Source organism: Sminthopsis crassicaudata, chromosome 1 (genome assembly GCF_048593235.1).
Source record: "Sminthopsis crassicaudata isolate SCR6 chromosome 1, ASM4859323v1, whole genome shotgun sequence".
NCBI lineage: Eukaryota > Metazoa > Chordata > Mammalia > Dasyuromorphia > Dasyuridae > Sminthopsis > Sminthopsis crassicaudata.
The window spans coordinates 504090172-504114850 of NC_133617.1; the positions used below are offsets into that span (position 1 = coordinate 504090172).

Consider the following 24679-nt stretch of genomic DNA (forward strand, 5'->3'; position numbering starts at 1 on the left):
CTATTAAATCGTACCTAAAAATGTTATTCATCTATCTTAATAGATATTTGGCCTGTTTTCAGATATTTGTAGGTTATTTGACATAATAATATTTGCTACTTTTAAAAGTATAAATGCTTTCCAATTGCATATATTAAAATTATTCATAACTGTGCATATATTTATTTTATATGCTTGGGTAACTTGATGGCTCTTTTTTTTTTTTTTTATTACTATAGGAATATCTTTCAGTTGATGGAGATAAAAGTCTCTCTATAGGTTCTGATAGCCTTTTATTCTTTTCCTTGTCATTCCTTAAATCTTCCGAAGTGGGAGCCACCCAGTGTTCTGGGGGCTGACCTGACATAATATTCTATCTCCTGATTCTTTGCCTTTTAGCTAACTATCTCCTCTGCCTGGAATGTGGTTCATCTCCACCTCTTAGAATATTTTATTTCCTTTAAGTCTCAGCTTAAGGTATCTGAACACTTTTCTTAGTTTCCTACATACTAGTTGCCTTCCACTCTGAAAATTGCTTTGCATCCATTTTGTGTATAGCAACATATGTATTTATGTCTACCCTGATAGAATGTAAAGTTTTGGATGAAAAAAAATACTAGTTTTCTCCGTGTTCTCAGAGCCTTAAACAATGCTTGGTACATTATAAGACTTTGATAAATGTTTGTTGACTGACTGATTTGCATGAATAGTTTGCTTACTCAGTCTTTGCTATATACCAATGACATCATTACTAGACTAGAATAAAAATGCCTTCTATTTGCAAAGTACTCTCATACATACTAGAGATAGTAAATTAATCAAGACATATTTATTAAATGCATCTAATTATGAAAAAAAAAAAAAGGAAAAGTTTTAGAGGGGTAGGTGTAAGGACAAAGTTAATGAATTTGGTCATGGATATGTTTAGTTTCATTTGCCACAAGTATATCCAACTCATTTGGGACATATCTTATAGTCATTTTCTGTGCTGTAACAACATATATTTTTCCACAACAAATGAATAATGCTTCTAATTCCAATCAGTAAGTGCTAGCTATTGTTTAAAAAATTTGGGAGGAAATATATAATATGTATACACATGTGATTGCCATATTAAGCTTAAAAATCTGATTGTCTGCAGTGTTGATAATGAAATCAAAGTGGATAATTGGAGTTGTAAAATTGAAGTTAAGAGTTTATTTGTCAAAATTATGAGACAAAAAGAGGCTAATAACAGTTTTAGCCAGCAAATGTTTGACTTTTTTAATAACCTGAAAGATTTGGCAGCTAAGGTCCACACTAGTTTAGTTTATAAATATGTTTATAAAATCTTTAAAAGGAGGATGTTGGAAGTGTAGGCACAGTTTTACTTCACAAAACAATGGGAAACAGTGGAAAGAAAAATGAATTTGAAGAAAGTTTGGTAATAGTTCCAACAAAACAAAGTCATCTATAGAACATTTAAAGATCAAAATGAAAGAACAACAAACAAATAATTGAAAAGATCTGTAAATTTTTTTTCATAACGATTACATTTCACCATTAAGGTTAGTGAAGTTACGACATTTGGTTTATATGTCAGTGCCAGATATGCTATATGGGGACATGAAAATGATGCTGAAAAAAGAAAGATGAAACCACCAAAATCTTGTAGACCCCCATAGCTATCTTTGAAAACAACAAGGAAAAGTCTATGGTGCCTCCCCACCCTAATGTGAGCCCAACTTTAATATAAAGTTCAAAGTTAAGAAATAGGCTGGAAAAATGAGTAAACAAAAACAACAAAAATTTGACTATTAAAAACTCCCATAGTGTTTGGGAAGATCAAGACATAACTCAGAAGACAATAATGTGAAAATAGGTTCAAATAAGCCTCAAGGAAAATTGGTAATTGGACCCAATCCCCCAAAGAATTCTTGGAAGATTTAAAGAAAGATGAAGGTGGTAGAGAAAAAATTGGTGGAAAAATGGGAGTGATGGAAGAAAATCATGAAGAACCAAGTCAAATACTTGGTAAAGAAGGCACCAAAATACTGAAGAAAATAAAACCTTAAGAAATAGAATTGGCCATGTTTGAAGAAGCACTAAAATTTACTGAAGAGAAGAATATCTTAAAAAGTAGAATTGATAAAATAGAAAAAAAGGTACATAAACTCACTGAAGAAAGTAATTCCTTAATAATTAGAACAAGGTAAGTACAAGCAAATGACTCCATGGGTCATTAAGAATCAATAAACAAAATTAAAAGAATGAAAAAAAAAATGAAGAAACTATGAAATGTCTCATCAGAAAAAAAAAGTCTGACCTAGAAAATAGTTGAGGAGAGAAAATTGTATCCCAAAAAGATCATAAAAAAGATAAAAAGGACTCACATGTGCAAAACTGTTTGTAGTAGCCCTTTTTGTAGAAGCAAGAAACTGGAAACTAAGTGGATGCTCATCAGTTGAAGAATGGCTGAATAAGTTATGGTATATGCATGTTATGGAATATTGTTCTATAAGAAATGATTAGCAAAATGATTTCAGAAAGGCCGAGAGAGAGTTACAGGAATCCATGCTAAGTGAAGTGAATAGAACCAAGAGAACATTATACATAGCATCAACTAGATTATATAATGATCAACTCTGATGGAAGTGGCTTTTCAACAATGAGGTGAGTTAGACCAGTTCCAATAAATTTGTGATGGAGAAAGCCATCTGCATCCAGAAAGAAAACTATGGGGAGTGAATGTGGATACAATATAGTATTTTTATCTTTTTTGTTGTTATTTGCTTGATTTTTTTTCCTTTCTCATTTTTTTCCTTTTTGATCTTGATTTTTCTTGTGTAGGAAATATATAGAAAACTGCATATGTTTAATATATATTGGATTGTTTGCTGTATAGAGTAGAAGGGGGTGGAGAAAGGAAGGGAGAAAAAATTGGAACATGGGGTTTTGCAGGTGGATATTGAAAACTATCTTTGCATGTGTTTTGAAAATAAAAAGCTATTGTTAAAAAAATAACACCCCTACCCTCAAAAAAAGATTTAGAAGACTACCTGAAAGCCATGATAAAGAAAAATAGCCAAGCTTCATCTTTCAAGAAGTTATCAGGAAAAACTGCCCCAATATCTTAGATCTAAAGGATAAAATAAGTATCTACTAATCATCTTCTGAAAGAGATTGTAAAATGAAAACTCCTAGGAATGATATAGCCAAATTCCAAAGTTCCCAAGTTAAAGGGAAAATAAAAAAATATTTACTTTTAATACATACTGCTTTATGAATCATATTGGGAGAGAAAAATCAGAGCAAAAAGGAAAAACCATGGGAAAGAAAAAAAAAAAAACAGAAACAAGAAGTGAACATAATATGTGTTGATTTACTTTTAATCTCCATAGTTCTTTTTCTGAATCAGATGGCATTTTCTGTCCAAAGTCTATTGAGATTGCTTTGGATCATTGAATCAACCAAGTCTTTCACAGTTGCTCATAGTACCTTCTTTCTGTCATTGTGTACAATGTATTCCTGCTTGTTTTATCTCAGCATCAGTAAAAAGAAAATATTTCAAGTAATTCTAAAGAAATGATTCAAATCTAATGGAGTCACAGTCAGGATCACACAAAATTTAGTGACTTCTACATTAAAGGAGTGAAAGGTCTTGGAATATGACATTCTGAAAGGCAAAGGAATTAGCATTGCAACCAAGAAAATCTACCTAGAAAAACTGAATATAATCCTTCAGAGGAAAAATGTGTATTTTATTAAATAGAAGATCAAGTATTTCTGATGAAAAGATCAGAACTGAGTAGAAAATCTGGCATTCAAACATAAGATGCAAGAGAAGCATAAAAAAGTAAATATGAAATAATAATCATACATTCATAATGGGAAGATTATGCATGCAACTACTAAGAACTTTGTTATTATTAGAACATTTGAAAGTTTACATAGACAAGAGAGCATGGGTATGAATTTATTATGCTGAAATAATCTCCCCCCAAAATTAAGGGGTTAAAAAGAGGTATGTACTGGGAGAAGTGGGAAGAGGAAGATAAAATGGAGGAAATTTTATCACATAAAGAGGTATAATACCAAAGACCTTTTACATTACAGAGGAAAATGGGGGTGATTGTGTTCAATAATGTTTGAATCTCATTTTCACAAAAAATGACCCAAAGAAGGAATAACATAAGGTGTTGAAATGTAACTTACCCAAAAAGGAAATAAGAAGGGGGAGCATAATAAAAAGATGATGGGAGGATGAAAAATGGAGGATGATAAATTAAGAGAGGCAGAAATTAAAACTTAGGAGATAGAGAGGGAAGTTCATGTTGAAGGTGAAACTATTTTGAAAATGTTCAGGGATGGGGGACAGGGAAAGAAAGAAAGAGAAAGAGAGATGTGTGTTATTTTATTATTTTTCTAATTTGATTATAATATGACCTTTTAGATCTAAGTCAGCTCTCTGGAGTCAGAAAAATTTATCTTTCTGAGTTAAAATCTAGCTTCAGACAGACATTTGCTGGTTTTGTGACTCTGGGCAAGTCACTTAACCCTGTTTGTCTTAGTTCCTCATTTGTAAAATGAACTGGAAAAGGAAACCATCTTTGCCAACAAAATTCCAAATGGGGCCATAAAGAGTTGGTTATGACTGAAATGACTGAACAACAACAGTGTCCATTTAGAATTTATTCTAGTACAATGTGTGACATGTTGGTCTAAACCTACTTCCTGCTATACTGCTGTCTATTTTCCCCAGTAATTTTTACCAAATAGTGAATAGCCCCAGTAATTTTTATCTTTGGATTTATTGAGTACTAGACTGTTATGTTTGTTTGTTTCTGGTGTCTGATGTCTGTTTCACTGATTGACTTATTTCTTAACCAGTATCAAATTGTTTTGAGAGTGATTCATTATATAGTTTTGTAGTATAGTTTTTGATACAATGAATGTCAGAACCCTGATTTTCCTTTTTTTTTTTTTTTTTTTTTAACTATTTCTCTTGAGATTCTTGATATTTTGTAAATACTCAACTTTTTATATCTACAGATGAATTTTATTTTATTTTCCCTAGCATTATAAAGTAATCTTTTGGTAGTTTGATTGGTAGGACACTGAATAAATATGTTGTCATTTTTTTATTATATTGGCTCAACCTACACATAAGCAATTCATATTCTCTCATTATTTAAATGTCTTTATTTGTATAATGTGTTTTAACCTACAGTCATATAGGTTCTAAATGTATATTTTTATATATTTTATTTGTTTAAATGTTTTATGCTTTAAACACTTTTTTTTTTTTTACATTTTTACACATTTATAAATTCTTTATGTATTTTAAATGGAATTGCTTTTTTTTTCTCTTGCCCTGATGGATTTTATTGGTATTATAAACAAATTCTGCTTATTTGTTTGGATTTATATTTTAAACCCATAAATTTACCGAAGCTATTGTTTTTTTTTTTTTTTCTTTTTTAGTTGACTTTTAAGGATTCTCTAGTTATGCTGTCATACTTTTGTAAAAAGTTTTAAAAAATTGTTTTTTTCTTTACTTATACTTATTCCTAAAATTTCTTTTTCTTATCTATTTCTATTCTGTTTCTATCACTATGTTAAATAGAGGAGTATTGACAATGGACACCTCTGATATTTCTTACTGGAAAGGATTACAGTGTATAACTATTACATATAATTCTGACTCTTGGTTATAGATGTCTGTTATTTATCATGTTACCAAAAAAAGGCCATTTATTCTTGTTTTTCTAGTGTTTTAACAGAAATGAGTATATTTTTTTTCCAAAACTTTTTCTGCATTTATTGATATAATCATGTTTTAGTTGACAAACACAACCCTGTGTTGTTTTGCTTTTTAATACTTTTTATTTACCAGATATATGCATGGGTAATTTTACAGCATTGACAATTGCCAAACCTTTTGTTCTCATTTTTCCCCTCCCCCCCATGGCATGTTGACCAATACATGTTAAATATGTTAAAGTATAAATTAAATACTATATATATATATATATATATATATATATATACACACACACACATACATACATACATGTCCAAACACTTGTTTTGCTGTACAAAAAGAATCGGATTTTGAAATAGTGTACAGTTAGCCTGTGAAGGAAATCAAAACTGCAGGCAGACAAAAATAGAAGGATTGGGAATTCTATGTAGTGGTTCATAGTCATCTCCCAGAGTTCTTTTGCTGGGTGTAGCTGGTTCAGTTCATTACTGCTCTATTGGAATTGATTTGATTCATCTCATTGTTGAAGATGCCCACATACATCAGAATTGATCATCATATAGTATTGTTGTTGAAGTATATAATGATTTCTTGGTCCTGCTTATTTCATTCATGTAAGTCTCTCCAGGCCTTTCTGAAATCATCCTGTTGGTCATTTCTTACAAAACAATAATATTCCATAATATTCCTATACCACAATCCATTCAGCCATTCTCCAAATGATGGGCATCCACTTAGTTTCCAGTTTCTGGCCACTACAAAGAGGGCTGCCACAAACATTCTTGCATATACAGGTCCCTTTCCCTTCTTCAAAATCTCCTTGGGATATAAGCCCATAGTAATGCTGCTGGTTCAAACAACCTGTGTTCCTGATATAAGTCAAACATGATAAATAATTTTTATGATAAATATATGATAAAGATAAGCTTTTTCTCCTTATAGGATAGTGGTCTATTGTTTTCTTTGGTTTGACTATCCTTTGTTTATTTATCAAGATCACATTTGTAGCATAGAAGAAATTTGGTAAAACCTCTTATTTTGGTATTTTTGTAAACAATTTGCATAATATAAAAGTTGTTCTTCAAATGTTTGATAGAATTGATTAGTCTGGATCTCATTATCCTTTGAGAGCTCATTTGGGTTGTTTAAATTCTCTATTTCTTATTATCTTAATCTGAATATCTTACACTTTTGGATAAATTAATTAATTTCATTCGATATTGATTTTGTTGGCATTTAGATGGTTGAGAGTTTTGAATAATAAGCTTCATTTCATCTTAATTTATTGTGAATCCATCTTTTTCATTTTGATACAGATAATTACAAAATAAATATCAAATAAAAAAATACTACAAGCAGTAGATAAGACTTTACAAGTTCCAGATATCATAGTAAGGATCACACAACATATAGCAGTTACCATTATAAAGGAGTAATGTTTCAAAAGTCAAAAGACTAGGCATACAATAAAGACATTAAAGAACATATATAAGGGTCTGCTTTACTGCTAAACCTTAAGGAGCAATGGGTCTTTCTAAGTGACTTGCAACCTGAAACCACCTTTGCTTATTTGTCTTCTTTTTTAGAGTGTGTGCTCCTAGAAAGCTAGGAGTCTCTTGCTCTTCTGTTTGTAATCCCAGCAATTAAGACAATGCTTTGCACACAAGAAGAACTTATTCTTTTTTACTCATCTATTTGTTCATTTGATTATGAAATGGAACAGAGTTATAAAATGGTAGTTTAAGGAGAAGGTAGTCCATTCTAAATCATCTCAGGGGTCTCAGATCTAAATCTTTGATTGTATAATTCTCCAAAAATGGGTTTTGATATTCTCCACATAAGAATCAATGATTGATTGATTTTGATGTTTAATGATATATTCTTTCTTTGGTAACAACTATATGTATGTCTCCTACATTGCCTAGAATTATACCTTTCATATGGAAAGCACACAAAAATGTTTGTTCATTTGTTGATACATATAATGCTAAGACTCACTTTTTAAAATAGCATTTTTTTTCCAAATACATACAAAATAACTTTTCAACCTTCACCTTTGCAAAACCCTATATTCCACATTTTTTCCCTCCCCAAGGCAACAAGCAATTCGATGTAAGTTAAACATGTGCAATTCTTCTAAACATATTTCCATATTCTTTATGGTGTGCAAAAATATAAGATCAAAAGGGGGAAAAAAACATGAGAAAGAAAAAAAAACAAGCAAACAACAGCAACAACAAAGGTGAAAATACTATGCTTTGACCCACATTCAGGCTTTATAGTTCTTTCTCTGGATGTGGATGGCACTTTCCATCACAAGTAAGACTTTATAACATAAAGTTTAAAATCATTAAAAGAAGTAAATTCTTTCCCCAAAAAGAAACCTAAATGATGCCTGCTGCAGTAGAAAAAAAAATGCTATATTTGGAGTCAGAGAGCCTTGGTTCAAATTCTACCTCTGTCATTTATTATTTGGGTGATCTTTGATGGATCACTTCTCAGATTTTGCACATTTGTAAAAGGAATTGAAAAAGACACCCTCATAAGGTGTCTTTCATTTTTAAGCCTATGAACCTAAGTAGAGAGAATATACAGGATACTAGCAAGGAAACATCTTTAATTTGTGATGTACAAAGAGTTTTTCTCTTTAGAATATTGTTTTTCCAATTCTAAATGCTTGTTGATGACTTGATTGACTACTCTTCATCCTGAACGCAATAACAGTAAGCATTTCCATAGGATATTTCATTTGATCTTTACAAATACTCTGTGAGGTAGACACAATTATTATCTCCATTTTACAGATGAGAAAGCTAAGGCACATCTAGTTTAAGTGATACCCTATAAGTATCTGAGATAGAATTTGAACCCAGTTATTCCTGATTCTGAGACCAATATCCTTATTTACTATATCCCTGACACTGCTTTTTCTCTGTTTTCCCCTTCTCTTAGTTACTGTTCACTTCTTCTCTCAGTCTCTTTTTATCTCCTCATAATCTGTCACTCTATATATCTAATCATTTGCCATAGCTTCTCTTCTAATTCTGCAACATCTTGTATCTTGCCTCTCTTTACTCTCAATTCTTTCCACTTTTCTTCACAGTTATCATATTAGTCCTGGTTCTCCATCTTTTCTTATCTCAATCATTGTAGCAACCTCTTAAATGATTAGCCTGCCTCAAGAATATCCCCCTCCAATTTGTCTCTGCTGATTAGTTTATTTTTTTTAGCATAGATCTGACCATTTCATTCTCTTACTATATCAATACTCAGTGGCTTTTGTTGTCCTATTTTAAAATATAAGCTATTCTGTTTGGTTTTAAAGTCTTCCACAACTTGTCCCCTTCCTAACTTTCCAGCCTCATTGGACATTATTCCCTTCCGTGCACTTTGTGATTTAGCCAAACTAGTCTTTTCTTTGCCATCTTCAGTTTTCCTTACTAGCAATTTTGTACTAGTTATTTCCACACCTTGAATGTACTCTCTCCTTACCTTTCCCTGAATCCTTTTATTTCTTAAACATGCAATACCATTCTCTGCATTAAGCCTTTCTATTCACTATAAATAGTCTCCCTCCAAAACTGCCTTTATTTAATTCCTTATTGTGTATATTTATTTATTTTATGTTTATGCTCTATGTCATCCTATTAGTTCAGAAGTTCCTTGCAAACAGGGATAGTTTCATTGTTTGCACATATGTATCCCAGTTTGGTGCAGGTTTTGGCACAGATTTTATTATTAACCTGTCCCTAGTCTTGGTACTAGTTTATTTGGCTTTTTTTTTTGTTTGTTTGTTTAAACTGGTTTATCTGGTGGTAATAATTCTATCAATAAATAAAATTTTTATTTTTCAAATTTTTATTTAAAATATTACATATGTATATGTATATATTCTGGCCTATATATTAAATCTTATTATTTATCTTAATAAATTATTTTCCACTTAAAATACATTAAATTTCCATGACCTTTATGAGAATGCATATTTGTGTAAGATAATTTACTTGCATGTTAAATAGTATTAAATTGGTTCCTTTGCAGACTTAATTTAGTTTCAAGAATTTCTGCAAACAAGAATGTAAGTTAAAAAAACTTAAAATAATTATTTATGGACAAATATATACAGTGAGCAATATGATTATACTGATTCTGTTTAGACTTTTTATTGTGCTGACACTCCATTAGAAAAACACATTATTCAGAGATGTTTTGCATAGCCATGTTTAAAGGAAGGCCACAAGCGATTTTGTATGCACTACAGGCTTTCTTACAACAGCTGTCATAGTTGGCAAAGGTGATGCTAGAGAAGTACTGCTTTAAGTTAGCCCCATGGATGCAATTAGTTCATAAAAAAGCACAGCAAGCATGCTCAGCACAGTTAGGCAGCTGGTACATTTGTATGAAGCAATCAAAGAGCACGGTAGGTAAAACTGCCTCTGTTTATGAACTGATGTGTATAGCATAGTGGAACAGATGGCTAAGAAACACTGGACCTTCTAATACTTCTCTATACTAACATTTTTAAAAAAGAAACAGCAGAAGAATTATTTTTAAAAAATATATTTGACATCCAACTAGAATCCAAATGGAAAAATATGGCCAAAAATAGCCAGAAATAATAGAATAAATTTGAAGTCCATTGCCACTGCAATTAGTAGTTTTTATTAATTGATAGTTAAAATTTTATTAAGTACCAGGAAGTGCCCATCTCTTTACTTTACATTTTAAATTTGCATTTCTATTTTTGCCCATTTAATCCTGTTTAGAAAAGATCTCACTTTCCTTATTGATTTGAGCTAATTGATGAACAAAGTTGAAGGCACATTGCCAGAATACATTTTTGGTCAAAATTTTACATTATGGATGGAAAGAGAGTTTCTATCCATTCCTGCCATCTACCATTAGACTTCGATTTTGTCAATGACCCTCTTAAACAGTGATACATAGAAATGAATCATGTTTCTCTAAGCAATATTGCCAATATCATATAATCATCATATGGATACTGCATGTCCATTTATCCCATCGTGTGTCGCTTACTTTTTTGATTGCTGTAACATTGGACTCAAAGTTGACTAAAACTCTCAGATTTTTTTTTTAATAGAACTTCTTTTTAAGCTGGTTTCCCCATGTTTTACACATTTGAATTTTTTAACCTAAATTCAGAAATTTACTTTTATCTTTTTTTCTCACCTGGTTTACCTGTTATAATTGAGGAGAGCATTTTAATTTCAATGCAACAGACATTTATTAAGTGCAAGTATAACAGGCACTGGGTAAGAATAAAAGTATGAATAATATTTGATTTTGCCTTTGCATTTAAAAAATATGAGCAGCTGTTAGCACTGTGATTAGAGCTTTGAGTCTGGCATCAAAAAGGCCTAAATTCAAATTCAGACTCAGATACTTAGTAGCAGTGTGACCCTAGGCAAATCTCTTAATCTCTGTTTTTTTTCTCAGTTGAATTTTTTCTATCATTGAAGGATTGATTTTATGTTAATAGATGTTAAGTGTATTCCCTGTTAGTATATTACTGTTATACCTGCAAGTTATTTTTGCTGTCTCTTCAGCTTCAAAGAAGTCACTTTTGTAGAGAAAATAGTTTCAAAATATCATTTCTTCCATTTATGAATAGAAGTGATAAACATTATTTTAGGAAGGGGTGCATAGATTTCACCAGGCTGTCAAAGTGACACAAAAAAGATGAAAAATCCTTTTATTATATTAATATACTACACTTTGTTTAGCCATTCTCTAATTGATGCAAAAAGAGCTGCTGTAGATATTTTTATACATTTGAGTCCTTTTTCTATTTCTTTGATTTTTTGGGGGAATAGACATAGTAGTCAAAGGGCATGCAGAATTTAGTGTTTTTGTGGGCATAATTCTGAATTGCTTTCTAGGACCAATTTACAGCATAATCAACAAAGTTGCCAATCTTCTAGCTTCTACAATAATAATAATTGGTCTTTTTTATCATCTTTGCCAATCTGATAGGTATGAGAGAGAACTTCAGAATTTTTAAAATGTTCATTTTTCTGATCATCATTGCATTGGAGCATTCTTTCCTTACTATTGATAGCTTTGGTTTCTTCTTTTGATAACCATATGTTTATATTTATTGCTCAATTAATTATTTAATACATGAATAAACTATTAAGTGTTTTCTATGTGCCAGACATTATATAAGTTTATATTTGTTATAATGTCTGCTTCATTTAAACCCTGCCTCAAAAACTAAAAATTTACATATGGTAAGAACATTTAAATAAAATTTCTGTGGTGCTTAGGGAACCTAAAAATACCTTTAAACTACTAACCTGTTATAATTGGGAATGGTGACATCTAAGCTTAGAATAAATAGAATTATCACCCCTCTTTTTTCTTTTTTAACCTTTATAATAGTGAATGAAGAAAGCATTTATTAAGTGCTTACATTATGCTAATCCCAACCACTATGTTGAATATTGCTTCCTGTCTCCTCATTCCAGTCTATCCTCCATTCAGTGACTAAAATGTTTTTCCTAAAAGGCAGGTACAATCATGATATACATAGTCTCTCCTCTCTCCCCTCCCTCCCTTCAGTACACTTTAGTAGTGACTTCACCTACCTGGAACATGTTTCATCCTTCATTCTCTCTCTCCCTGGAAATGGCTTACTGCTTCAGTTAAACCAGCTTGCCTATACTATTCCAAAAAGGAGTTTTTTTCTGTTAGTCATGATTGTGAGCAGTACGCTAGACAGATTTTAATTTTAATTATATTTGTTGACCTCCTTCAAATTTCTCTAAAGTTTACAAATGTGTGAAAGGACTTCAGAAGGTGATTTCAGCATCTATCATCTACTATCTGTACCTACTAATGATTTCTCTTGAAAGTAAGCCAGACTTATCATGTAATAATTTTTTTTTTTATTACATATTACTGTCTCCCTGCAAGTGGATTAACTGCTTAGGAATTATTTTTTTAAAAATTAGTATTTTGGTGTTACCTTTTATTTTATAATCATTTCTTTATGTATACCTCCTTCCTGCTATGAGTCTTCACAAGACTTTAATTTTTAAAGACATGAATATTAAGAAAATGTGAATGTAATTTCCCATTTTAAAAATTATTCTAGACATGCTGGACAGCAGCACAACGTAATGAGTAGCAATGTGATAGCAAAAAAAGAAAAAAATTTTTAAAGGTTAGTGCAAGAGCTCAAACATCATAGTAGTGTTGAGGGCGGTAGTCCCTTGATGTTCTTTGTTTGATTTGCAACTTCCTTTGGGACTTGGACCTTTGATACAAGATCTGGTCAAACTAGTTTGGGCTTGTACCCAGCCCCCCATTGGATCTGAGCTGGCTTGGATAAAGCCCGCCAAAAATCTGGCCTTCAAGGAATTAACCTGAGCTCCGCCCATTACTTCTTCAAGCAGATAAAAAGAGCAAAGCTAGAATCATCTTTGGTTCAGAGATTTGAAAGATGCCAGCTAAGATTATTATTATTTTACTAACCAGATCTTAACCTTGCTTCCAAACCCTGCAATAAACATTTTTTACCCATCTAGGTTTTCGGGCCTGTAAGTTCATTTACAGGGGACTCTTGCTGCCACTAGACCTGATTTAACTTTGTATCCTTGTGCCGAATTCTAAGGGGGTTGCAGGGGAGCTCCATGTGACTTCCTTTACCCCGAATCTTGCCACTAGACCTCACTTAATCCTATTGAGGTATATGCCTCATTATTAGGTATTTGTCTCATGATTTGGTTCAAGTTACCTCAACATTTTGAGGTTCCCTATTACCTCATCAGTAGCTGGGAAACAGTTTGGCCTTACACATTCAGCAATTCAAAGAGAAATATGCATTTAGGATGTAAGCTAAGGCAGTTAGGTAGTACAGGAGATAGAGTATCAGGCCTGGAATTAGGAAGAATTCATCTTTCTGAGTTAAAATCTGTCCTCGGATACTTATTAGCTATGTGATCCTTGTCAAGCCACTTAATTCTGTTTGCCTCAGTTTTCTCATCTGTAAAATAAGTTGGAAAAGGAAATAGCAAACCACTCCTATATCTTTGCTAGGAAAACTTCAAATGAGATCATAAAGAGTCAGATACAACTGAACAAAAAGATCAAGCTTCACAAAGGTAGCAATCCTATTCTAGGTGTTTTTGAAAAGGGTAGGTATACTGGGCAAGGATGGGTCTGTGGTTCTTTCTGTCTGTCTGCCTGTATCTCCAAAGTGCCTAAGCCAGATCCGTAGTGAACGAATTCACCTATTCAAATCAAGATCTCTTGGCAGGCAATATGCTTCCAGATGCCAGGAGGCATAGCTTGAGATCTTTATTTTATACACAATGGGATAATAGAACAGGATTTGTATCTGATAAGAATTCTCTGCTTCTAGAGGATATGGAGAAGTTTGCATAACAAAGGAGTTTCTTCAGAGACTATAAGTTTGTATAAGAAAGGAATTTTTCTCTAGAGGATGTAAAGTTTTGTTGGTCATTTACATACTGGGCTGTCTGCTTTTCTCCCTCTTCATTTTCATATAAAGAAGACTGATTTTTTTAAAAATTCAATTTTATTTTATTTTCAGCTCCAAATTCTCTCCTTTCTTTCTCTTCCTTCCCTATCCATTGAAATGACAAAAAGCTGAACCCCCCCCCAACAAATTCTTGCATTAATCATAACTCCACTCCCCCACCTATCCCCTACCCCCAAACAAAAGAAAAAAAAGAAAGAAAATATGTTTCAGTCTATACTCCTGAGTTCATGAGCTCTCTATCTGAACTTAGCATGTAGAGTAACTTTCATTGCTTTGTGCTACAAAACATTCACAGATATACTAGTATGTAATATTCTTCTGTAAAGTATAATGTTCTCTGTGAGCAGATTTCTTGGGGGGCTTCTGGGAGCAGCTTTAGTTTCAGTTCAATTCAATAATCACCTTAAATTCAGCCAGGAGTTAAAGTCCAAATCCTTTATTGTTTCCTTTTAAATCTTGTCTCCTTGCTTGCGCCCAGTTAGCTTTCTTAGAGGCCTATCTCTTCTCCTTGGTTCCTGCTGCTAGTCTTTTGCCTATGCCAGCTTCAGCCTCTCTTCTTCCCAATGTCTCCAGCCAGCATAAAGGTGGAAGTTGGAATGAATCTGAATGTGGGCTTGTGGGCTTCTGAAGCCCTGAGAGCTTCTTGCTTATATGCTGTGCACTGAGTATACTCCAATCATTACATCAGTAGGAAACCATTATTTGTTGTAGGATTAAATGAATGCTAAATTAGATTTAACCATTGTCTCCTCATTTCCACTTCGTACCCTGTTTCAAGTTCTGGCTCATAACATCTCCTTGTAGGATCAGCTCAATCATAGTGAACCGTGCTAAATTAGATAATTATTGTCTCTATCAATTCCATTGTCTTAGTACCTTGTAAGAATCATAACACTAGTAGAAACTTAATAAATGTTTGTTGATTAATTTCTAGTCAGTAAACATTTATGAAGCATCTACTAAAGATAAGTCACTGCAATAAGTACTGAAAATTCATAGAAAAAAGGACAATTTTTGCTGCAATTAAGTAACTTTTATTCTACTTGGAGTTGGAGGTTATATATCAATTTGGGAATATATATTTAGGCAAATATTTGTGGTTTTTTTTGCTAGCGAAGTACCTACTTTGAAAAAATCACAAATCTTTGAAGTAATGAAATGAGATTATTGGTATTATTGATGAGGAGTAAATTGAGGAGTAAATTGTGGTCTGAACAAAGATGGATCAGTTCCTTTTCTCTCTCTCCTTCCTTCCCCAAAGTAACCAATGTCGGGTTCGGCAGCAAAGGAATTTGCTACTTAATGCTGTATGGAAACATAGTCTTTATTGATTAGAATGGAAACACCGGAGAGCCGGTGGGCAAAATGCCTGCATGGTACAAGGCCATTTGTAAAGAGAGGATCCCCGTTCTCTCTTTTCTGCAGTGATGTAAGGAGGTTCCTGAGAGTGATGTAAATTAAGATAAGGATTCTCTTGTAATCTTTTGGGGAAAGACAGAAGTTTCTTCCCAAAAAGGAATTTCCTGATGCCATTTGGTCTATCTGAGCAGATTAGAATGGGGGCTGTAAAACCCTGGCCACCTCAGATAGCCCAAACTAGTTTGACCAGATCTTGTATCAAAGGTCCAAGTCCCAAAAGAAGTTGGAAATCAAACAAAGAATACCAAAGGGGCTACCGCCCTCAACATTATCATTAAGTAAATAGTTTCTTTTCTTTCCTCAGCTATCATTTTCTTTAAAGAAAGTTTTTATAATAATCACTCAGGAATAACTGAAATTTGATTTTCTAGAATTTTTTCATTACCATGAGCACCATTAAAAATTCAGATTAATATTTATGAAATTTTGTTATTAATTGCAAAATTTGTAAAACTATAATACTAGCTTCTAAGATCTAGGGATGCACTACTTGATTCTAAATTTCTTTATAGTAATTTAACTTGGGAAGGGGGAGAGCATATGTTACACTATTCCCACTCCAATATGCTAATAAATTTCTGGTTCTTTATATGTGTTTTGTTTTCCTTTGTTTTAGTAGGTGGGTTGAAAGTTTAGATAGGTGGAGGCAGAGCCAAGATGATGTACTAAAGATAGGGACTTGCCCAATGCTCTCTCCTAAACCCCTTCAAATACCTTTAAATAAGGACTTTAAACAAATGTAAATTTTAGAGCATTAGAATCCATAAAAAGATGGAGTAGATCAATTTTTCAGCTGAAAACAACATAGAAGGTCAGCGAAAAGATCACTGCATCAGGGTAGGACTGGAATGTAGTCCTAGTATAGATTGTGCCAGCAGAATACTGACCCCAGCAAATCAGGACCAGGCCTGAGGAGTTACTGGATTAGCAGTAGGTGCCAGCAACAGTTGTAGTGGCTGCTTCCAGAATTCTTAGCCCAAGAGATGATCTGCATTACAGTCCTGATTCACAGTTCCATGGTGAGTGGGAGCACTAGCACACTAAAATTTATAGCCAGAGGTAATTGAGGCCCTTCCTTTCAATTCCAGGACAGAAAAGAATGCTTATAGGTATTCATAGACCAGAGCATAGGTCAAGAGAGTAGTAAACACACTTCTTATAGATTCATACCACCTTTGGGAGAATTGAAAACTTACTGGTCTAGGATGATCTCTGAAAAATAGCCCATATTACCCATGACGCTTGGGACTATACACCCTGCACCATGGAAACAGAACCCTACTTTAACTAAGAGTTAAAAGTGGTTGGGAAATGAACAAACAACAAAAACAGATTCTGACTATGGAAAGTTACTATAATCATGCAGAAGAGATATTCAAGTCAAATATATATAAGTCAAATATAATTAAGAAGTAAGAGAGGAATGTACTGGGAGAAAGGGAAAGGGAGAGGTAGAATGGCATAAACTATCTGCCATAAAAGATGCTAGAAAAAGCTTTTATGGTGGAGGGGAAAAGGGAGAGGGGAAGGGGAATGAGTGAACCTTATCTCATCAAAATTGGCTCAAAGAGGAAATAGCATATACACTTAAGACAGGTATGGAAATTTTATCTTCCCCTCTAGGAAAATAGGAGGTGAAGGCAATATAAGAAATAGGGAGAGTCTATTGGGGGAGAGTGTGGTCAAAAGCAAAACTCTTGAGGAGGGACAGGGTAAAAGAAGAGAGAGAATAAAATGAGCAGGAAATATAGTTAGCAATAGTAATTGTGAAAAGAATTTTGAAGCAAGTTTCTCTGATGAAGACCTCATTTTTCAAATGTATAGGGAATTTATAAAAATTTATAAATTTGTAAAAATTTATAAAAATTTATAAAAAATAAGAGCCATTCCCCAATGGAGCCATTCCCCAATTAATAAATTATCAAATACTATGAACTGTACCCAAAGGGTTATAAAATCATACATACCTTTGACTAGACAATATCATTATAGGCATGTGTGCCAAAAGAAATTTTTAAAAATATTAGGAAAAGGATCTATATGTACAAAAAATTTATGGCAGCTCTTTTCTCAGGATAAAGAACTGGAAATTGAAGGGAAATGAAATTCCCATCAATTAGAGAATGGCTGAATAAATTATGGTATGTGATTATAATAGAGTACTATTGTTCTATAAGAAATGATGAGCAGGATGCTCTCACAAAAACCTAAACAGTCCATCATGAGCTCATGCAAAGTAAAATGTACTGGTACAAAGTAATAGCAAAGTTGTAGGATGATCAGCTGAATGACTTTGCTGTTCTCAGCAATACAATGATCCAAGACTATTCTGAAGGATATATGATGAAAAATGCTATCCATACTCAAAAAGAAAGTACTGATTGTGTCTGAATACAAACTGAAGCATACTTTTTTTCCTTCCAGAAGAGAGATCTATTTTTTTTCACCATATTTTATGGAAATATTTTGTACAATCTCACATGTGCCTTCTCAATGGAGGTATGGGGTAGGAGGAAGGGAGAGAATCTGGAACTAAAGTTTTAAGAACAAATGTAAAAATTGTTTTGTATATGAGAAAAATAAAATATTTAAAAAAAAGAAAGTCAAGGTAGATTAGTTGCAATATTGAGGTGGGAAGAACTGAGAGAAGTTGAAAGCTGATTTTTAAAGAATACACTTTAACGTTTCTCTTCTTTCCTATTGAGCATATAATACACCATCAGACTAACATGACCAGATATTGTTGTAGGAGATTTGTTATATATGTATTGCTACTAGTTATCTTTTCAGGTGGTATGCTGTATCATGGAAATATCCTTTGGTTTTTTTTGGAATTTAGAATTCTTTTTTTTTTTAATGTTAATTTTGTTGGTTAAATTTTATCTTTATCCTATTCTATAATTTTTATAATGCCTGCAACTGTTTCATTCAAATGGGGTTCTAATTGAACAAAAATGAGTAAAATGAAAGAGAACACATTCTATGAATGTATAGGTCAAATGAATTTCAGGGATGTGGAATAGAATAGAAGAGTTCTGGGTAGGGCAGTAATTCTTTCCTTGTAAGAGAATTTTACTGTAATGAATAAAATTCACTTTCCAATTTAAATTTCCTTGAATAGCTCTCTCATCACTAAGCAACAGGCTTTATTAATACTATTTTGAGAAATTGTTTGGCTTACTGACTCTGTTCCTTGAAATGAATTAACAAAATCCCTAGCTATTACCTCCAATGGAGTGTAAATGAGATGGGAGTATAAATGATTATCATTTGCATAACTTAAGAAAAATAACTGAAAGTTCTTCTAAGGTCTCCAAACTACTATAAAAAAATTACAATGAAAAGAGGAGATTGAAATTCTGATTAATCAATTAAGATAAAAACATATTGGTTTGGTATAAGAACGCCACTGAGCTCTTTTATTAAATGCTAGCATAATTTTTAAAAAATATTGTTAATTACTAATGTTTTTGTTATGATTACTATGTCATCAGTATGGACTTAAATGTTTTCATTTTAAGAAACTTTCCTTAGTTTTATATGGAAAGAGTAATACATATTTCTTCAATGGGTGCTCTATGAGTATCCCATGAATCTGCTATCTTTTATCTTTAAAATATGCATTTATTATAAAATATGCAATATGAACTCTAACGTTCATAAGGTATTATAACTAAATATTACCTTTCTGTTGGGATTATTGGTACTTTTAGGATCCCTCAAGTGACAATTATAGGCATGTTAACATATAACTTCACAAATGTTTAACTTATTAATTTGGATATAAATTTCTCTCTCTCTCCCTCTTTTTCTCTTTCTTTCTTTCTGTCTAAAAATATATACCTAAAAGTAAATCCACTCTGAGGTTCCGAACTTCTCTTCTTACCCATCAAATTGGCAAAAAGGCAAAAAGGCAAAAAAAAAAAACAAAAAAAAAAACCAAACTCCAACAAAATAATTCTTATCAGAGAGAAGGTAGTTAGTTATTCTGTTGCTGGATATGTGAATTAATCTAGTAATTTTGGAAAGCAATTTGGAACTATATCCTCCAAGTAATATATAGTATATATACGCATATATAATATATATACATAAATTATATATATAAGATATATGTATATTATATATAGTATATATACCTTTTGACAAAGTCATACCACTTAATAAGTCTTAATAAATTATAGGATTGAGAGAAAGCTTATTATTAACCAATGATTTGGGGAACTCAATTCTGGAGTTTCCTTTTTTCTATAGTCCCCATTTCAAAGTTTAGTTTCTGTAAGGACATTATTGATAATGAGATTATCAACTCTCCTCAGTCTGACCCCAACCAACCTTATAAGGAATTTGAACCCCTTGTGTTGTATTCAGGTTGTGTTGAGATAAATTCTTTGATTAGATTGCCCACAGCTGAGGGTAATTTAAAAGTAAAAATGACATAATCAGAATTCTTTAGGGTCCAACACTTCACTATAATATTAATTCTCTCTCATTACTTGCTAACCAGAATAGATTGCCGTCCTGTAGAATACCCACTTTTCCAAGGCCATGTAAGTTGTAAGCTCAGCACCATGAAGTTCTTTGGTATTCAGTAGTGTCACTTGTCAAGTCAACCTGAGTTCTCACCTTGTAATTGTCCAGACAACCTGAATTCTCACCTTGTCACTGTCCAGACAACCTGAGTTCTCACCTAGTAATCCTAACATCTCCCCCTTTCTTTTTATTTAGAACATAGGATAGTCATGACCTTGAAACATAAATCCATCAATATGGGAGATATTACACATAATTACATAAATTACATAAGCACATAGTAACATAGCTTAATGTCTATAACCCATAGAGGCCATTCTCTTGGCAACTGAGTAGGAGATGGAAGTCCAGGCTGAAGAGTTCCCATAGTTTCCATCTGTTCATTTACTCTTCTTAGATCAGTTAACATCCTCCATTTTCCAGATTTCTTTTTCACCACAAAAACTGGAGAATTCCAAGGACTTAGAGAAGGCTACAAGTGTCCTTGGTCAAGTTGTTCTTGCACTATGTCTAATAAGGCCCGAATTTTATCACTTCTTAAGGGCCACTGTTCTACCCACACTGGTGAATCAGTCTTCCACTGAATAGGAACTGGTGAAAGTGCAGGTAGGCCTTCAACAGCAGCCCTGCCTAAAAAGCTGAAGTGCTTATTTGTAATCCTATCTGCTGTAAAATGTCTCTTCCCCACAGATTGATGGGGATTTTTTCAACCACAAAAGGAGTAAAAACTCCTTGTTTCTCCTTCAAATATCCATCTCAAAGGCCTAGCACTAACTTCTGCTGCTATTGATCCTCCCACCCCAGACATATAGGTGTCTGCTTTAATCTTTGGCCAGTGACCGGGCCAATTGGCACCTCTAATAACTGTACGATCTGCACCCGTGTCTACCAATCCTTCAAATGGTATTCCGTTTATATAAATAGTAAGCATAGGTCGGTCAGCTGTCACAGCTGCTGTCCAATATATTCCTGGATTTTGTTCATTGGAGTCAAAATCTAGGCAACTATCACAAGGTTGCTTATTAGGGGTACGTAACAATAAGCCTGGTGCTACTACTTCTCCTGGTTGATAAATCACACGTTGTCTGCCTGTGTTAGTGACTGGGATATTAGATACACGTTCTCCAGTTTCCCACATCAGTGTATGGATGGATACTGTTTTGTAGGCACTCTCAGAAGGTGAAATGGTCAAGCCTACTGTGCCTGGAGGCAAAGGATCCATAGGCTCAACAGGATCAGATTTCACTTCTCCAAGGAGTATCTCGGTAGTCTCTACTGCACACAACTCTATTTTTCCTAATTTCAATTCCTTTCTTCCATCTGATTGCCTTTTGGCTGATTGATCATGTCTTAAAATTCTCTGGATGTAACCTCGGCTGCCATCATGCCCCACTTGGGGGGCTGAAGCTGGGCCCCACCTGTCATTTCCCTGGGTCAATCTACATTCGGAGGCCCAGTGGAGGCCCTTGTGACATTTTGGACATGGAGTTTTAGGTCTTCTCTCACCCTGTCTTCTCACTGTATCTCCATATCTACACTGAGCTCTTAGATGCCCAATTTTTCCACATTGAAAACATTGCCGAGTTTCTCTAGAAGGCGCTTGCCAGGAGGGACCCTGTCTTTCCACATTCATCATTGTCTGGGTGTAAAAAACATTTGTTCCCACTGTAGCACAGCGTCTTATGATCTCCTCTAAAGGAGCATCTTTGTCTAATCCCCATATAATTCTTTTGCAAATCTCATTGGCATTCTCCTTAGCCAGATGTCTGGTCATTATTTCTGTAGCTGCATTTTCTCCAATAGTTCTTTTGACAGCAGTTTGCAAACGTCCCACAAAATCTGCAAAAGGTTCATTGGGACCTTGCTGTATTTTAGTGAAAGCCTCTCCACGATCTTTCTGTCCAGGGAGGGCACCCCAAGCTTTTATTGCAGCCTTGGCAATTTGCTCATACACTGTAATGGGGTAATTAATCTGTTCTGAATTCTCTCCATACCGACCTTCACCAGCTAATTGCTCAAAAGTGAATTGTGTGTTAACTCCTATTTCCAAATTGCATCTGACTTGAATTTTACATAATTCATGAAATTCCACAAGCCATAATAAATTTTCTCCAGGTTCCAGGCATATCCTTGCTATGGATTTCCAATCATTCGGGGTTAGGACTTCATAAGACAAACCATCTAGTAACATTTTGACATAAGCTGATGTAGCCCCATAAAGGGTACAACCTTTTTTCAAATCTTTAATTTTATTCAAATCTAAAGGTGCATATTTTCTCCTTTTATGGCCTACAGAATCAATCTCTTCAATCACAGGATATGCATGTATAAAATCACTTATATCCTGTCCTTCTCTCTTAGCTTTAACCAATGCTTTTTCTAATCTTGTCATAGGCTTAGGCTGCTTCACAGGCAATTCTGTTTGTGTTTCTGCCTCTTCCCCTCCTCCTTCTTGCTCCACCCCTGAAGGGTTAATTGAGGGAGGAGATGGGAGATGCTCCTGTTGCTCAGAATTGTACTTAACTTCATTGTTATCTGATTCATCCTTTTCACCTAGTTTAGTTGACACTTCCCCATTTTGCTCCTTCATCTCTTCCTTTAGAATAACATTGTTTAAAGCCATTTGGATTACATTGTATATATGAATTGTATCTTTGGAAATTGAGTTTGGCCTGGAATTGTAGTGTTCACCTAATTGCTTTCCTACTAATTCCCATTCATCTTCCAGAGAAAAACAAGGACATATGACCTTCACAGTTTTTAAAAGTTGAGTAATTATGTGTAATATCTCCCATATTGATGGATTTATGTTTCAAGGTCATGACTATCCTATGTTCTAAATCAAAAGAAAGGGGGAGATGTTAGGATTACTAGGTGAGAATTCAGGTTGTCTGGACAACCTTTTAATTTTATTCAAAATGCTAGCATAATTAATAAAATAACTAATTACCCAGATTATGTCTCTCAAGCTTTTTAAATGTCACAGTATATAAACATTATTGTGCCATAAGAAATGTAGTATGAATAGAGGAAACTGTTAGAAAGCGAAGTGATTACAAGTAGAACAATTTATACTCTCAGAACAATAGTATAGAAAAAAACAACTTTGAAAGACTTTATAGAATGCTAATCAATGAAATGATAAACTATGAATCCAGAGGACTAAATATACTATCTACATTTTTTCAGAAAGCTGATGAATTTAAAATGCAGAATGAGACATATTTTTGGACAGAGTCAATGTGGGAATTTGTTTTATATAACTATATTTGTAATCAAGGTTTTGTTTTTTTTTTCTTTTTTTTTTCTTAAATCATTCCTAACTCAGTTGGAAGTGATAGTTGATACTTGTAAAAATAAACTAATAAATTAAATTTAAAAAATATTCCTCAAACCAAATCTATATTCCACTATTTCTTTGGAGAGATAGGAGACATGCTTCACCCTTAGTCTTCTCAAGCCATCATTGGTTACTGAATCTATCAGAACTTTGAAGTATGTCATTGCTATTTTCCTTTATATCACTCTGCTTTGTGGTATAAATTGCACTCATTTCTGCTTACTTCATTCTTTTCCAGTTCAGGTGAGTCACCCGAAGTTTCTCTTAATTCTTTGTATTTATCATTTCCATCACAATCAAATTCCATTATATACTTCTCCAAATGGTTCTGCAGCTGAGTTCCCAACATATTCTCAGCTGTCATTTCATCAAAGTAATAGGTCAAATGGGGGGGGGGGTAAATCTACCTACGGTAGACTGTGAGAATGAAAATTTCATCTGATAATTGGAACTCCAATATATTCAACAACTCTCTAGCTCCCAGCAGAATCATTTTTATGAAACGAATACAGAGAAAACAACTCATACCTACCCTTACTCAAAACATTCTAATTCAAGTTCCTCGTTACTTTTGTTTAGATAACTGCAATAGCTTTATCACTGGTTTTCTTTGAATTTTTTCATTTTTCTGTTTCATTCTTCATACTATTTGCATAGTAGTATTCATCATAGACAGGTATAATTATATCACTTCCTTTTTCATAGAACTTTAATGACTCCCCTGCCTTGGTATTCAGAAGCTCCCATATTCTATCTTCAATCTATGATTTATTATTTTATACTCCTTTCCTTTATTATTATATATTTAGTCCATTATATATTATATATATTATTATATATTCAGTCCAATCTGAGATACTGTCTGTTCACTAATGTTGTACTACTTTCTTCTTCATCCATATGCAGATTTGTTCCATGTTTTAGTCTCTTAAAATCTTTCTCTTGCTTGAAGATTCCACTCAAATGTCAATTCCTCCCTTTTGGATTAAAAATTTTCATGCTTCATATGTTCATATATTTATATAGATAGATATATACACATATACACAATTAGCATTAGCATTTTGTGAATTTTCATGCAAAATCTTCATGACTGAAAAGTACTTTCAGAAAAATATATGAATTTTTTTTAGAC

At 33.2% G+C, this 24679-nt stretch overlaps 1 protein-coding gene across 2 annotated transcripts in view; it reads left to right on the plus strand.

Annotated features, from left to right (window-relative positions):
• The window catches only part of DTWD2 (DTW domain containing 2), a 109653-nt gene that overhangs the window by 58700 nt on the left and 26274 nt on the right, over positions 1 to 24679 (plus strand). The window lies entirely within an intron of this gene.